Raw genomic sequence first — 13,842 nt, 5'->3', positions numbered from 1 at the left:
AGCATACACCTTACTCTATAGAATACACTCTGATGCATTCACCAACCCAGAAGCTCTCTGAATCCTTTCATTCATGAGTTTTTATAGAGGTTTCATTAAGTAGGTATGACTGATTAAAAATCACTGAACCTCCAGCCCCACTTCTCTATCTAAGGATCAGGGAGGATACTCAGAGTTCCAACCCTCTAACCGCATGGCTGCTTCCTCTGGCTACCAGTCCCCATCCTGAAGCTATCTAGGGTCCCAGAACTCACCTTACTAGCACAAACACACATGTGGCTACAAGGAGCTAATAATGAATCATGCAAGACTGGTGTAAGGTGGTATGTCAATGTGGTTTTGATTTAAATTTCGCTGATGGCTAATGATGATGAACACTTTTTCATGTTTGTTAGCCATCTGTATGTCTTCCTTCAAGAAGTGTCTATTCATGTCTTCTGCCCATTTTTTGACATGATTATCTGTTTTGTGTGTGTTGAGTTTGAGTCCTTTATAGATCCTGGATATCAGCCCTTTGTCTGTAGTGTCATTTGCGAATATCTTCTCCTGTTCCGTGGGTTGTCCGTTTTTTTGTTGTTGTTGTTGACTGTTTCCTTTGTTGTGCAGAGCTTAACAATGAATATTGGAAGACTGCATCAAAAACTAATGATGTATTTTATGGTGACTAACATAAAACAATAAAAATAAATAAAATAAAATGTAAAAAAAAAATGAATAACACAAGACACTGTCCCGCAGCCAATTCCAAGGGTTTTCAGAGCTCTGAGTCATAACCAGGGACAAAGATCAAATGTATGTTTTATTACATCACAGGTACAAATCATTGACCCCCCCCCTTTTTTTTAAGTTTCAAGAAACACATCTACTTGAGTCCCAGGGGGAAAAGTAACTCAGAAGAAATGCTAGTCTCTTTCTTGTCAGTATCAAACTAGAATCATCTAGAGTTTTATGCTGCAACGGGGAAAGAGACTTTCTAAATCAGAGAGAGTGGAAAGAGACAAAAATACAAAGTTTTTTTTTATGGTAGCCCTCACTGGTGACCCAAGTTGAGACCGCAGGCTTTTCTCTTCTACTTGCACAGACCGAGGCAGGGCTCACAGTATGTATGTGTGAGCGTGTGTGCTTCCAGCCAGTTACCCAAATAGAATTTGGTATTCATGAGTTTTATATTTGTCTGTTTAAGGATGCTCAGACATAAATGGATCTTTAATTACACGGGTCTAAATATAACCCCATCTCCTTGCACACGAATCCCACCTTTCAATTGCAAATACATTCATTTACTCCTACTAACATTAGCTCCCTCTGAGCTCTCAGAGAAAAGACTAGGGCGAGTCAGGGAAAGAGCTTCTTCTGTGCAGAGGGAAGACCCCTCCCCAAAGGAAGCCCTCCCTCTTTCCTGTGAGTCTTTCCCTTTCTAAGAAAAGGGAGTGTGAGGAGCCAGCAGCCGCCTGCTAGCAGCCTGGCCTGCCCATCTGCTATTATTGGAGGCTGAGCAGCTTTACCTTAATGGGAGCCTGTTACTGAGGGCAAAAAGGAGAGGAGAAGGGAGTTGGGGGAAATTGGAGGGGGGAGAGGAACCAAGAGAGACTGTGGACTCTGAGAAACTAATTGAGGGTTTTGGGGGGGAGTGGGGTGGGAGGTTGGGTGAGCCTGGTGGTGGGTATTGTGGAGGGCACGTATTATATGGAGCACAGGGTGTGGTGCATAAACAATGAATGCTGGAACACTGAAAAGAAATTTTAAAAAGAAATTTTAAAAAGGCTCCATTCCCCTGCCCTGCACGGAGGTGTCAACACCCAGGTTGCAGGGGTGTGACCCTGGGTCTCTGTTGCCAGCAGAGTCTCTTGGCCTCTAGTTTCCCAAAATCCTGCCTGGTGCACTTAAGTTTGTCTCTTTCCTTCAGTGCCAAAGTCCACCAGCTCCCTATGTGAATGTTGAGTTGATTCTGGGTTGGTGGGGAGGCAGTAAACGGAATGGTAGGATGGGAGCTAGGTTTTGGGCAGAAGAACCTGGCTTTGTACGCCCATTAGATTTGCTGTCACTGAGCCTCTTCGTGGAGAGGCCCCAAGGCTTTTCTTCCTCCCTCTTCCACTCTCTGAGCCTGCAGGAGCACACAGCCATGAGCAGCTTTCAACCACACACTTCTACATGCCTCAGCCAGGCCTTTGAACCTTTTCTTCGCAACCCCTGCTCTCTTTTCTTCCTTTTCTTCTCCCGATGAGCTCAGATCACCCAAGGGAGTGAGAGGAGGCAAGATTCCAATTTATTTCCTTGAGCTTCAGCCCTGAGACTTGTTCATCCCTGGAATCGAAAGCTCTGATAGCTAGCGTGCCATTACAACAGCCCCACGCTGCAGCAGAAGCAATTTGCGTTTCAAAAGTAATAGAGAGTAAATTGCGGAGGAAATATTTTATGCAAATTAACCAAGCTTAACATTTTGATAAAAGGCTTTTTAAAAAATGAACCAAGGAATCCAATACTCCATTGCAAGTTTAACACAAAAGAAAATTTCAAAAAAGCCTGAATTTTTTTAGGACGTGACAGCAAGAGACATTAACCACCAATATGATGGAGCACAGAAGCCCAAGAGCATAAAACTATTAGTTCAAAACAATATTTATGTGAGCTTATGGATTAAGGTGTTTTAATAATTTAAATAATTCTCTCCCTTCTTTTGAGTGGACTCATGGCTAAGCCAAAACATATTTACTGTGGGATCAAGGCTACATTTGCAAGTGAGCTTGGAACCTGCTATCAGAACTGGAAGGAGGAGAATAAAGATTTGAAGGGCATGAACTGTAGGCCAGGCCCTGTGCTAGGTGCTTCATGTACGTTATCTCATTTAAGCAGGCACGCTCTGAGTTCCCTGAGAGGAAACGACAAAGAGACCCGGAGAAGCCATTTGCTGATTATTATGGGCAAAGACACTTCCAGGTGGAAAGAAAATGGCTGAGGGAGTACCATTAATGTCTTTTTTCACCCACTCCCACTTGAATAACATACTCCTTCAAAATCAAGAAAGATAGGTTAAAGACAAAATATTTTAAAAGCCTGGTAATATTTCCACTAACCCCAAATTCAGGCTTCCCCAAAGCCCCAAGTCCACAGTCTCACAATTCCCACGTAAAGAAACTGTAGAGGAAGGCACAGGTTTCAACACAAACAAAAGGCCTACTAAGGTGTGGATCTCACTAGGGATTCCCAAATCAGGGAGATCTTAAAATGATTACAGGGAATGGAGCCTCCACAAGCACACCAAACTTTGTAGACCGAATACATGCTTCACACACCTGTGCACTATTTCTCTAATGCATGTAAGTACTCTGGTGATTAAGACAATGCAAATTCATATTAAAAAGTAACCCTTCAGGGCGCCTGGGTGGCTCAGTGGATTAAGCCTCTGCCTTCGGCTCAGGTCATGATCTCAGAGTCCTGGGATCGAGCCCCGCATCAGGCTCTCTGCTCCATGGGGAGCCTGCTTCCTCCTCTCTCTCTGCCTGCCTCTCTGCCTACTTGTGATCTCTCTCTGTCAAATAAATAAATAAAATCTTTAAAAAAAAAAAAAAAGTAACTGAACTTATGGTTTTTTGGTCATTATATGATCTCCTTGAACAGACCTTAAAAGTATAATCACTATCACATGGAGGTCCACAGTGATTTTACCTTAGAGTTCTGCAACACAATAAACTTGGGAAGAAATGATCTCAAAGGGCTGAAACACTTGTCACCAGACTCGCACACAGTGCTGTGTAGACAGATCTCACAGACCCACCCTACAGGCTCATCCACTCTTGTTTAATAAGACATCTTAAGAAGGTTGATTACCAACTTTTCCAGAATTAAAAGTTGTACATTGGGAAAATGGGAAAACATAAGACAAATACCAAATTGATTTCACCATAGAACTTTCAAAACTTCCTGTGTGTCAAAATGCCCTGGAGACATTATGGAGGGGTTCGATGTGGTGATGTAGGAAACTCCTGAATTCGCCTCCTCCCACAGACACACCAAATCAACAGCTACATACAGAACAATTCCTTCTGAAAATGAGCTAAAGAGTTACATAACTACAAAGAACAAAAGAGCCACACTGAGATAGGGAGAGATGTAGTCTTGCCAACCAGCCCAACTCCAGAGCAGCCACTCATAATTGGGAGGTCACTCACAAACACAGGGTTTGTCCTTGAGGACTGAGGAGTTCATACCCCACATCAGGCACCCCAACCCATAGGGCCGACACTGCAGAGAAGATCCCTCAAAACATCTGGTTCTGGAAACCAACAGGACTTTTGTCCAGGAGACCAACAGGCTGTGGAGAACTGCCAAGTCCACTCTTAAAGGGCATGTACCCGAGCTTACTCACCCCAGGACCCAGCAGAAAAGCAGCAGCTTGGAAAGCGCCTACATCATATGCAAGAGAGATTTATTTGCAAATCTTCAAGCATCTGTCAGAGACACAGGAGTCTGAGAGGGCTCTCTCCGTGGAAGGAGGCCCAGTTGGGTGCCATTTTTGCACTCTCTCTACCTTGTTAGAGGTACCTGCTAGCTAGGAGCTGGCAGGCTTGTCCCTCTCCCATCCCTGAAGAAGGCAGGCTTGCCCTACCCACACATGCTCCTGAGGCTCCACAACAGCCAGTAAATGGCAGCAACCCCAACCCCAGGCTCCCACATGGCTCTGCTAAAACCAGAAGGCATACACAGTCCACAGTGGCAATGCCCTTTGAATGCCTGGCTCTGTGGCCTGTGTTGCTGGACCTCATGGGACTGAAACAATTGGAGAGACATTTCATGGCAGGCCACCATCACCAGAGTGCAGACCAGAAGGCTGACTGAAACCCAGCCCTAGTCTTCCTGTGGAAAAGGCCTATGTACTTGTCCTAGAGTTTCAGCCTGAGGGACAAGATTCAGACTGGCCACACAACCAGAGGCTATGCAGAAGCTCTCAGGGAATGTTGGCCAGGAGAACACCAGCTTTGTGCTCTGCTTGGCCTCACTACAGCTCACCAGTACCTCCCAGAGGGAGCTCCTACACTTGTCTGGAGACCCAGTTTGACAACTTTCACCAAGGAGATACCTCCAAATCACCTGGTCTAGAAGCCAGCAGGGATTATAATTGTGGTCCCATAAGAGTATATAAACTTACATACTTTGAAAGCTGCTGCCTGAGGGTCTGGCTTCAAATCATCCTGAAAGTAGGTGCTGCGTAAGATCTTTCACTTTGGAACAGACAAGGCTTGGTACAACCTCAACAACTGGGACCTATCAGGAATAAATCAGGCTACTGAGACAATCACAAAGGTCTAAAAGACAATCAAGAATGAGAGGAAGGTTGAAAGATAAATTCATTGCCCATACGAGGCTGTTCTTTCTAAACTGACATTGTTATATCACTGAATGAGAGACAGAGAGAGAGAGATGAAGAGAAGTAAGATGAAGAGATAGAGGAATATGTTCCAAATGAAAGGACAAGATCAAACCCCAGAAATAAACCCGAATGAAGTGGAAGTACATAATGTACCTGATAAAGAGTTTAAAGTAATAGTCATAACTATGCTCACTGAACTCAGGAGGGTAATAGATGAACACAGTGAGAACTTCAACAGAGACAGAAAATGTTAAAAAGTGCCAAACAGAAGTCACAGGACTGAAGAATACAACAACTGAACAGAAAAATCAGAGAGGTTCAACAGCCAACCCCACAAAACCTTGGGTTAAGAAACTCGAGGACTTTGCTACAAAAAGATCAGAATTTAATCTGATCAGTGTCACAAACACTTCCTTATGGCACCAAGATTTAAACTCATGACACCAATAGAACAGCCATTCCCTAACAATCCCTGAGACTGTCATCTGTGGCTAGTGTGGAGGATCTACCACATCTCTTCTCTGCCTTATCAATGCCCTCCCCTCATGTTACAACAAGCTTCACCCCTGTTGCTTCTGACAGTACCCATCATGAACACATGGATCCATGCCAACGTCCATGCCCAAAGCACTCTCTCCTGATGCCCCCAGTGTTTTCAGAGCCACCACCTTCCATATCCACATGGAGAATGTCCCCTGCCTGACCTATATCACTCTGTCACGTGGGCACCAGAGCATTCCCCCAGCACTGCCATGGCTCATGGGGTCCTTTGTGAAAACAACAACAAATTCAGCTTGCATCCCTAAGATCACCAACAAGTTTAGGGATGGGCTGGGATCAGACACTAGAGCATCCCCTCCACCTCCCTGTCTTCCCCTTCTCACACTGCTCCACGAGCTCTGGCCACAAGAAGTCAGCTCCTTTCTTTCAGCCAAAATCTCCAAAGCCCCATAAATTTTAATTCAAGCAAATAAAGAGTTAAGAGGGTCCAAGTGATTACATCTCCAAGACCTATATTTCCTACATCCACTCATATGGACCTTCTAGCCTCAGGCTCAATGGTGGGTAAACTGACCCTTCCTGTAAATCTGGTTTCTGCCCCACAACTACCCAATATCTATGTCCATTGGCAAAATTGTCCTTCTCAGAGGGAACCAGACCCTCAGAGTCCTCCTGACTCCTATCTCAACTCCACTCCCAGTCACCAAGCCCTAATGGGGCATTTCCTACTTTGCTTTTCCCTTCTTTCAGCCCCAGCACTGCCTGTCTCACACCCAGACAGTGAGACAGCCCCTAACAGGTCTTTGAGCCCTCCTCCCCCTCTCTCCGATCTGTGGGACCACCACCTCACAAGAGCAAGACAGCTATTGCACACCTCTCTTCATGGCCCATTCCATGTCCACACAGCAATGTTGGGATGGACAGTCACCCATGATCGGAAAAATTACTCTGAGAACACCAGTAATAGTGGTCATTTGCTATACACCTGGGCCAGGTACTTTAAATATCTTACTTTGCCAGTCTTTACCCAACTCTGAGGTAGAAGCTATTGCTCCCTATTACAGGGGAAGAAAGCGAAGTTCATGTACTTGAATTAATAGAGGTTCCAAACCTATTTGAGGTCTTGAAACCCTGTGAGAATCTGACAAGAGCTATGAACCCCATGTCCAGAAAAATACACATGCTTAAAAATTATAATGGAAATATAATATATATGCATACATATATACATATGCATACATGTATACATATAATGCATATTATATATATATATCTCATACATATGCATATAATGCAAAGTCCTGGATACTATTCCAAAGGTTTAGCAGACACAGTGAAGAAATCCTTACGTCTCCTAGTGGTGCACCCTGGGTTAAAAACTCCACATTAGGAGCACTGGGTGTTGTGCAAAAAGAATGAATACTGTTACGCTGAAAAAATAAATAAAATGAGGAAAAAAAAAAAACAAACTCCACATTAACATCTTTCACTCTCCCCAGAAGAAGGCATCTAGAATTTTAACTTTTTTTTTTTTTTTCAGTTAATGACCTTGAAGGGGGTTTTATTTTATCCTTATTTTTTTAGCACATTTTATCCCCCTGGAATGTGGCTAAGGCATCCAGCTCATAACTGAAAGGAAAGACAAGAGGAGTGGGGGGAACCATTAAGCTTGACACTGCCGTTCCCCTGAAAAAGCCTACTGCTCTTTCCCTGAATGTGTAAGAGACATCTCGCCGGGGCAGCCAGTGTGGCTCCGGAAGAGAAGAGCAGAAAGAGGCTCTAACTGCATGCAGAGTAACTCACAGTGTTAAGAAACCCAAGGACTTTGCTTCAAAAAGATCAGAATTTAATCTGATCAGTGTCAGAAATACTTCCTTGCTGCACCAGGATTTGAACTCATGACACCAAAAGAACAGCCAACATCGAGCTCTATAATCACTAAAATGCCCTCACCAGCCATAGGTTAATAGACTGTCATTCTGAACATGGGTTGAGCCCAAAACAAGCCACAGCAACGACAAAACAAAACCTCTTCTTCTCCTCACTCACCCACCCATCCATCCAAAAATTTTTGGACACCTATTGGATACATGTGGATTCAGAAATGTCCCTCCTTTCAATGAGCTCACAGCCTACAGGGAGGGACAGGTGATTAAATGGATAATTATAGTGCCATCTGAATGTGGATAAATGTACATCATGAGGGGCGGGTTAAATTAATCATGAAACCAGCAATACAACAGAGTGCTATATAGCCATTAAAAAGAATAATGTTGCACCACGTTCATTGACATGGAAAGATCTCCACAATAGTTACTGGAGGGAAACTAGCAGGTTGTAAAATAGTTACAGTATTTTACTCTGTAAAATTATACTGTATACACACGAATGTTGAAAGGATATTCACCAAATGATCTACCAGTTAGCTCTAGGTGGTACATTTTCAAGTGATTTTACTTTAGCCTTCCTGCTTCGCTGTTTTGTTTGTACAATTTAATTTTTTCCAAAGGAAAGAGCTTTCTCTGGTGAAAATGAGAGGCACTCACTGGAGAAAATTCAACGTGCAAGTTCAGTAATGAAGATACTTACCCCCACCCACAGACACACACACATACACACACACCCTACTCACACGGAACGCAGGATTCTCTAAGGATCCCCTCAAAGGTGAATGGCTATGTCTAGAGTTTTCTTCCATCCTGTTTAGCTACCTATTATGGACTAGAGTGTTAGAAATTAAAGATTTTGGAAAATAAGGAAACAATACCAACTGACCCACAGTATCCACTACCTTCCATGACAGCAATTTCTCCACTCTGGAAAAGTGACTTTCCCTTGAGTAAGGGAAGCCACTTCCTTTTCATCCTGCTGGAGTGGGAAACCCTCCTGAAGGGAAGATGGGTGGGGGGAAAGGGATAGCTGGGTGATAGGCATTAAGGAGGGCACGTGATGTAATGAGCACTGGGTGTTCTTTGCAACTGATGAATCACTAAGTTCTACCCCTGAAACTACAATACACTATAGGTTAATTAAATTGAATTTAAATTTTAAAAAAATTTTAAAAACACCCTCCTACACTCCAACCCTCCAGACTATGTCTACAAAACACACAGCAGATGCATTCAGCCCTGACCCTCAGCCTCATACCCACCTTTTGTGCTCACACCCAAGCAAGGCTTGGGGTTTATGATCCTTTATTCACTTAACAAACACTGAGCTTCCCCCCTCCGACCCCAAGGACTTAGCTTCCGTTAGCAGTTAACCTGCGGAGGTGAACAAGACAGGCACTGTCTCCATCCTTTTGGAACTCAGGTTCTGGTGGAAGAAAGGGCGATAACAAAGGTGACTCCAGAGATTCACTCCCTGAGTTCAAGTCCTGGCATCCCATGGACTAGTTGGGTGCCATGACTATGCTGGTTGACCTTTCTGAGCATTGGCTTTCCTTTCTGTGAAAGGGGCACAATAAACCTCATTAAGTTGTTAGGGGATTAAATGAAATGATGCGTGTGGAATGCTCAGCACAGGGCCCGGCACACGGCGGCCCCAGACAAAGGTTAATTGATATTGTCATAAGTATTTACACTCTTAAGGAGTTGCAGTGAAAGACCCAAGTGTAGAGCTCAGAGGAAAGCACTTGCGTCAGGGAAGGACGGAGCTTGCCCCAGGGTCACTGTCCACCTTCCAGATAACACGTCTAATAAGAGGAAGGAAGACTGTGATCGGACTTGGCACACGACTCTCTCTAATTAAAATCGTGGCCATCAGGGATCCGCAGCACTGAAGCAATTTCCTGACCACATGGTTCAAGTTGGGCCGTACTGGCAGGAACACGGAGGCAGAATGTTAATACCTCCCATTCTGGGAAAATATATAGTAGGAGCCCCACCATGCTGACCTTTTCCACACAGAGTGTTTTGATTAACTGGCATCCTATTCCTCCCCTGCAGCTCTAGAAGGCTATAAACAGAGAGAGGTGAACAGTCAACCAATCGCATTTCGGGTTCCCTTGAAAAGGTTAGGAAAGGGCAGTGGGCACAGCGACTGGAGGAGGTGAGGAACCACACCTGCAGGTGCGAGAGGGGAAGTGAGAAGGCGGAGCTGCCCCACCTTGGCTGCCGGTCCTGAGCCAGCCTCGATCCGCTGCTGGCCAATTAATTCCAGGCACCAACATCTGTCCTGAATTCGTCAAGGTAATTAGCACCACATGTTATCAATAGGAAGCCGGTACCCACAGGCACTTGAGATAATTGTTTCCACACTGGCATATCTCTGCCTACCGTAAAAGGTCACTGCAGCCGATGTATTCCCACTACCCCCATTCCTCTTGTTAAATGAAAAAAGCTGTCCCTTGCCGTGGCAATTCTATCACTTCACTGGCACAGGGCTCAGGGCATCCAGGCAGAGGCTTCTTAGGAGGACGTGTACTCAGAGAGTCTGCAGTGATTACTTCCTGCACCTTCCGACACCTCAAGTGTCACCCCCTCTCCTCTAGGCGGTAGCTGAGACACACTCAGCTCCGTCTGGTGTGCCTGGGAACTGGTGTGCTCTGAGCAAAAAATACAATTGCATTGGATGACTGTGACCCAGGCTGCTCAGGAACCCGCCCCCCGCCCCCACAAACTCCAGGGAAGCCTCTCCAGGGAAGCCAGGAAAAGTAGAGATTGTACAAGGTGTCCTTGCCAGCCCCACACCCATGCTCCAGCCTCATGACTGAGCCACCCCCCGAACAGCGACCATCTCTTCTCTCATCCCGGGCAGATGCTCCCACACTTATAAGGCTTATCAGTCTTGTTCAGCTGCCTGTCCCCCATCCCTGCCCACCACCCTACCTAAAGGACAGTCCAATGAGAGCAGGGGGTCTTGGCTGCCTCGTTTGTCCCTCTATCTTCATGCCCCACATATAACCCTCAATAAACATTTATTGTGTGAATCGTGAATATGCGGTAGGCAGTGAGGCTGTGCTGGATGGGCGTACACTCCAAGGAGCACGAAACTGGGAAGAGCCTTAGCCACCAGGGAAGCCCAATCAACAAATTCTTGATTCCAGGGCAAACAGGAACAAGGAGAAACTTACTATGCACTGAGCCACCCACTGGGGTCCCAGCATGAGTTTGCCAGCAGGCCACAGCCTCCTTCCGATGGACACAAGACATCTGCATGGCAAGCTGACAGCAGCCACAGGTCAAGGACCAGACACAGCAGCTAGAAATGAAGTACTCCCCCCGGCATTTGGCATTTATTCACCGTTCCATGCGCTCAGCCTGTGTGAGACTGGGGTGGGTGGGACAGGGCAAACTTGCCTGGGGCACATATGCCCCCAGTCATGCCAGACCATAGCCATAGCAAGCCCTGGCTGAAGGAGGCCCTTGTGCTTCCCCCCCCACCTCCATCAGACCCCCACGAGCCCTCACCCCCAGATCTATGGTCACACTGGTTGCTCTCTGCATCTGGGAAGTGTCTACAGCCGTGGTTCAGGGCCCATCCAGTTGCTTAGTACCTCTGGATACTTCACAGCTCCCCCAAGCCTTCCTCCCTCCCTCCAGGTCATTCCAGAGAGGGGCACACCCCCGACAGCAGCACATGTCTCTCCTGTGACAATTTTGTACCACATGCATGCTTACTTGATTAATGTCGGTGTCCCCCATGAGATGGTCAACATCACGAGGGCAGGGCCAAAACTAGACTGGCTTTACTTCACCATGCCATCCCCTGTGTCTTGCACTACTCAGGTGAACATGCCAAAACTCAAGTGGAGTGCAGGAAGGATCTGTTGACCTAGGTCAGCATTTCCCAACCTGTGTCTTAAGGAACTGTTAACCTGTGCTCAGTAAACACAGGTTTGAGAAACACTGTACACTCACCTCACAATACTCACTGGCATATTACTTTTAACTCGGAGGAGTCCTGCAAGAAATAAACATCTAACTTTAATCCCATGTTTCCCTTTCCCTGAGTCTGAGATCCTCTCCTCAATCCTTTCAACATCCTAGAGAGAATGGGGTGGGTGCCTGGGAACACCAGTTTGGGAAACATGATCTGGATACCACTTCTGTTTTTAAATATTCTATTTCAACAAATCAGTAAACCCCCAATTTTTCAAAACTGCTCTGAGCCATCATGTTAAGGGGGTCTGCTGTGCCCAGGCTTTGCTTCCCACCTGCCTTGACGCTGCCCTTCCTCCATGGTCTACGGAAATCATGCCGATCAGATGTGCACAGAAAGCCCCCGAGGCTCCCTGCCCTTGGGCTTATGCCAGAATGAAAAACCAGGCTGGAACCTAGGCAGGTGTGGAGCAGAATCTCCTCTTCAAGTTCATGTTTTCTTCACCACCACCACCCCCTCCCCATGCTGGTCACATAAAGTAAGAGCACCCATCAGCATTTACACTGTTCAAATCATGCTTGCTGATGCTGTCCTTTTTGTCTCATGAGAAACCAGTGGGTGGTCCTGATACCGTTGTCTTCATTTCAAAGAATGGAGAAACTGAGACCCATGGTTTCTCAAGGTCACCCGGCCCCAGAAGTTACAGAGTGCAAAGAGAGTTTCTGGTCCCATGCATCTCCATCCAAGGCTCTTCCCCCTTGTGGGTCAGGTCACTCTTTGACTCGAAAACTATCACTGGAAGAGACAGCCGAAGGCCCAGCATGTCTGCGACCAGAGAGAACTCCCTCACATTGGGAAGGAAGCCTAGCCTACGTTGGGCCAGGAGAACCTGACCATCGACAGCCTCTGGGCTGAATCTGGCATGTTGGTTTAACTCAATCCACACAACTGGGTTCTTTTTTTGCTGTCTACATTCAAGAGTCAAGAAATTTCATCTTAAAATCTGGAATCCTGCTTCTCTTGAAAACTCAGGGGACATGGCCACCTTGGGTCTGCATTTCCAGGGCATCCATGAGCTGGCACAGGTCTCTATCTCTCCAGATGCACACATCCCCTTCAGTTCACCCCAGCCCTCTTGACTCTTTCCCCCTCATTGATTTACCTGCTGGGCCCTGTGGGCACTGGGGTGTGACCCCCACTACTTTGTAGATGCTGGTCTTGTTTCCAAACCACGAGACTGGGAGGTAGGCACAGAGCTGATGGACACAGGGACTGCCAAAGAGGGTGGGGGAAAGCACCACGAAACACATTTTCTGAAGCCTGGAATAACAACTTTCATGGAAAATAAAAACACGTTCCTGCAACAAAGAGAAAATGCGGACATAAATTCCCTTTAACCAGCAGCCAAACGTTTTAATATTTATGCCTGGATTTTCCCAGGCAATTTTAATTCACATTTGCGCTTTTGCTATAGAAAATAAAAGGGAAGACAGGGGTAGGAACGTGCAAAATACTCAAAAATACCATCATTTAAATGGAATTGAATCCTTTTCAAAACGCTGCGTCCAGTGAAGCTGTTGCCTTGAGAGGTTTTTTTTTGGTGGGTTTTTTTTGTTGTTTTTGTCAGTTCTGTGCACCACTCAAAACCCGCTGAAAGCTATAAAAAGCACCCGCCATCTCAATGGACTCCAGATTCGCTTGCTCTGGGGCTGGATTCCTACGTGGCCCCTTGGCAGAAGGAGCAGAGCTGGGGGCGACAGCTGAGGAACTGCTGGGGCCTGTGGCAGGTGAACCCGTTATATTCCATTTCCAAGCCACACACCATTAGATAAAGAGGCAATTCCAGCTGGGGGCTTGCGGCAGCCCACATACAACTTCGCCAGTCCTGGCTGGCGGCAGCGGGAAGAATGCTACTGCAGAAACGGCGTATTTTCTCAAGTCCTTCAGAGTTCAAGAGTTCATGGTAGCTCTTTCTTCCAGCAAATCCAGCTGCTATGGGCCGTGGTGTTGGCCAGCCAGGCATTATACTGGGATGGGGATAGATTTCTCCCCAAAACAAACCCTCAAATCAGCCCACCTTCCAGATGCTGGTGTACCATCACTTCCTCCAGGGAGCCCTCCACCCTCTCTCCAGCCATCCCACTGTTTCC

Source organism: Meles meles, chromosome 3, assembly GCF_922984935.1.
Source record: "Meles meles chromosome 3, mMelMel3.1 paternal haplotype, whole genome shotgun sequence".
In the NCBI taxonomy this organism is placed as follows: domain Eukaryota; kingdom Metazoa; phylum Chordata; class Mammalia; order Carnivora; family Mustelidae; genus Meles; species Meles meles.
Note: the sequence above shows the minus strand (reverse complement) of the source record.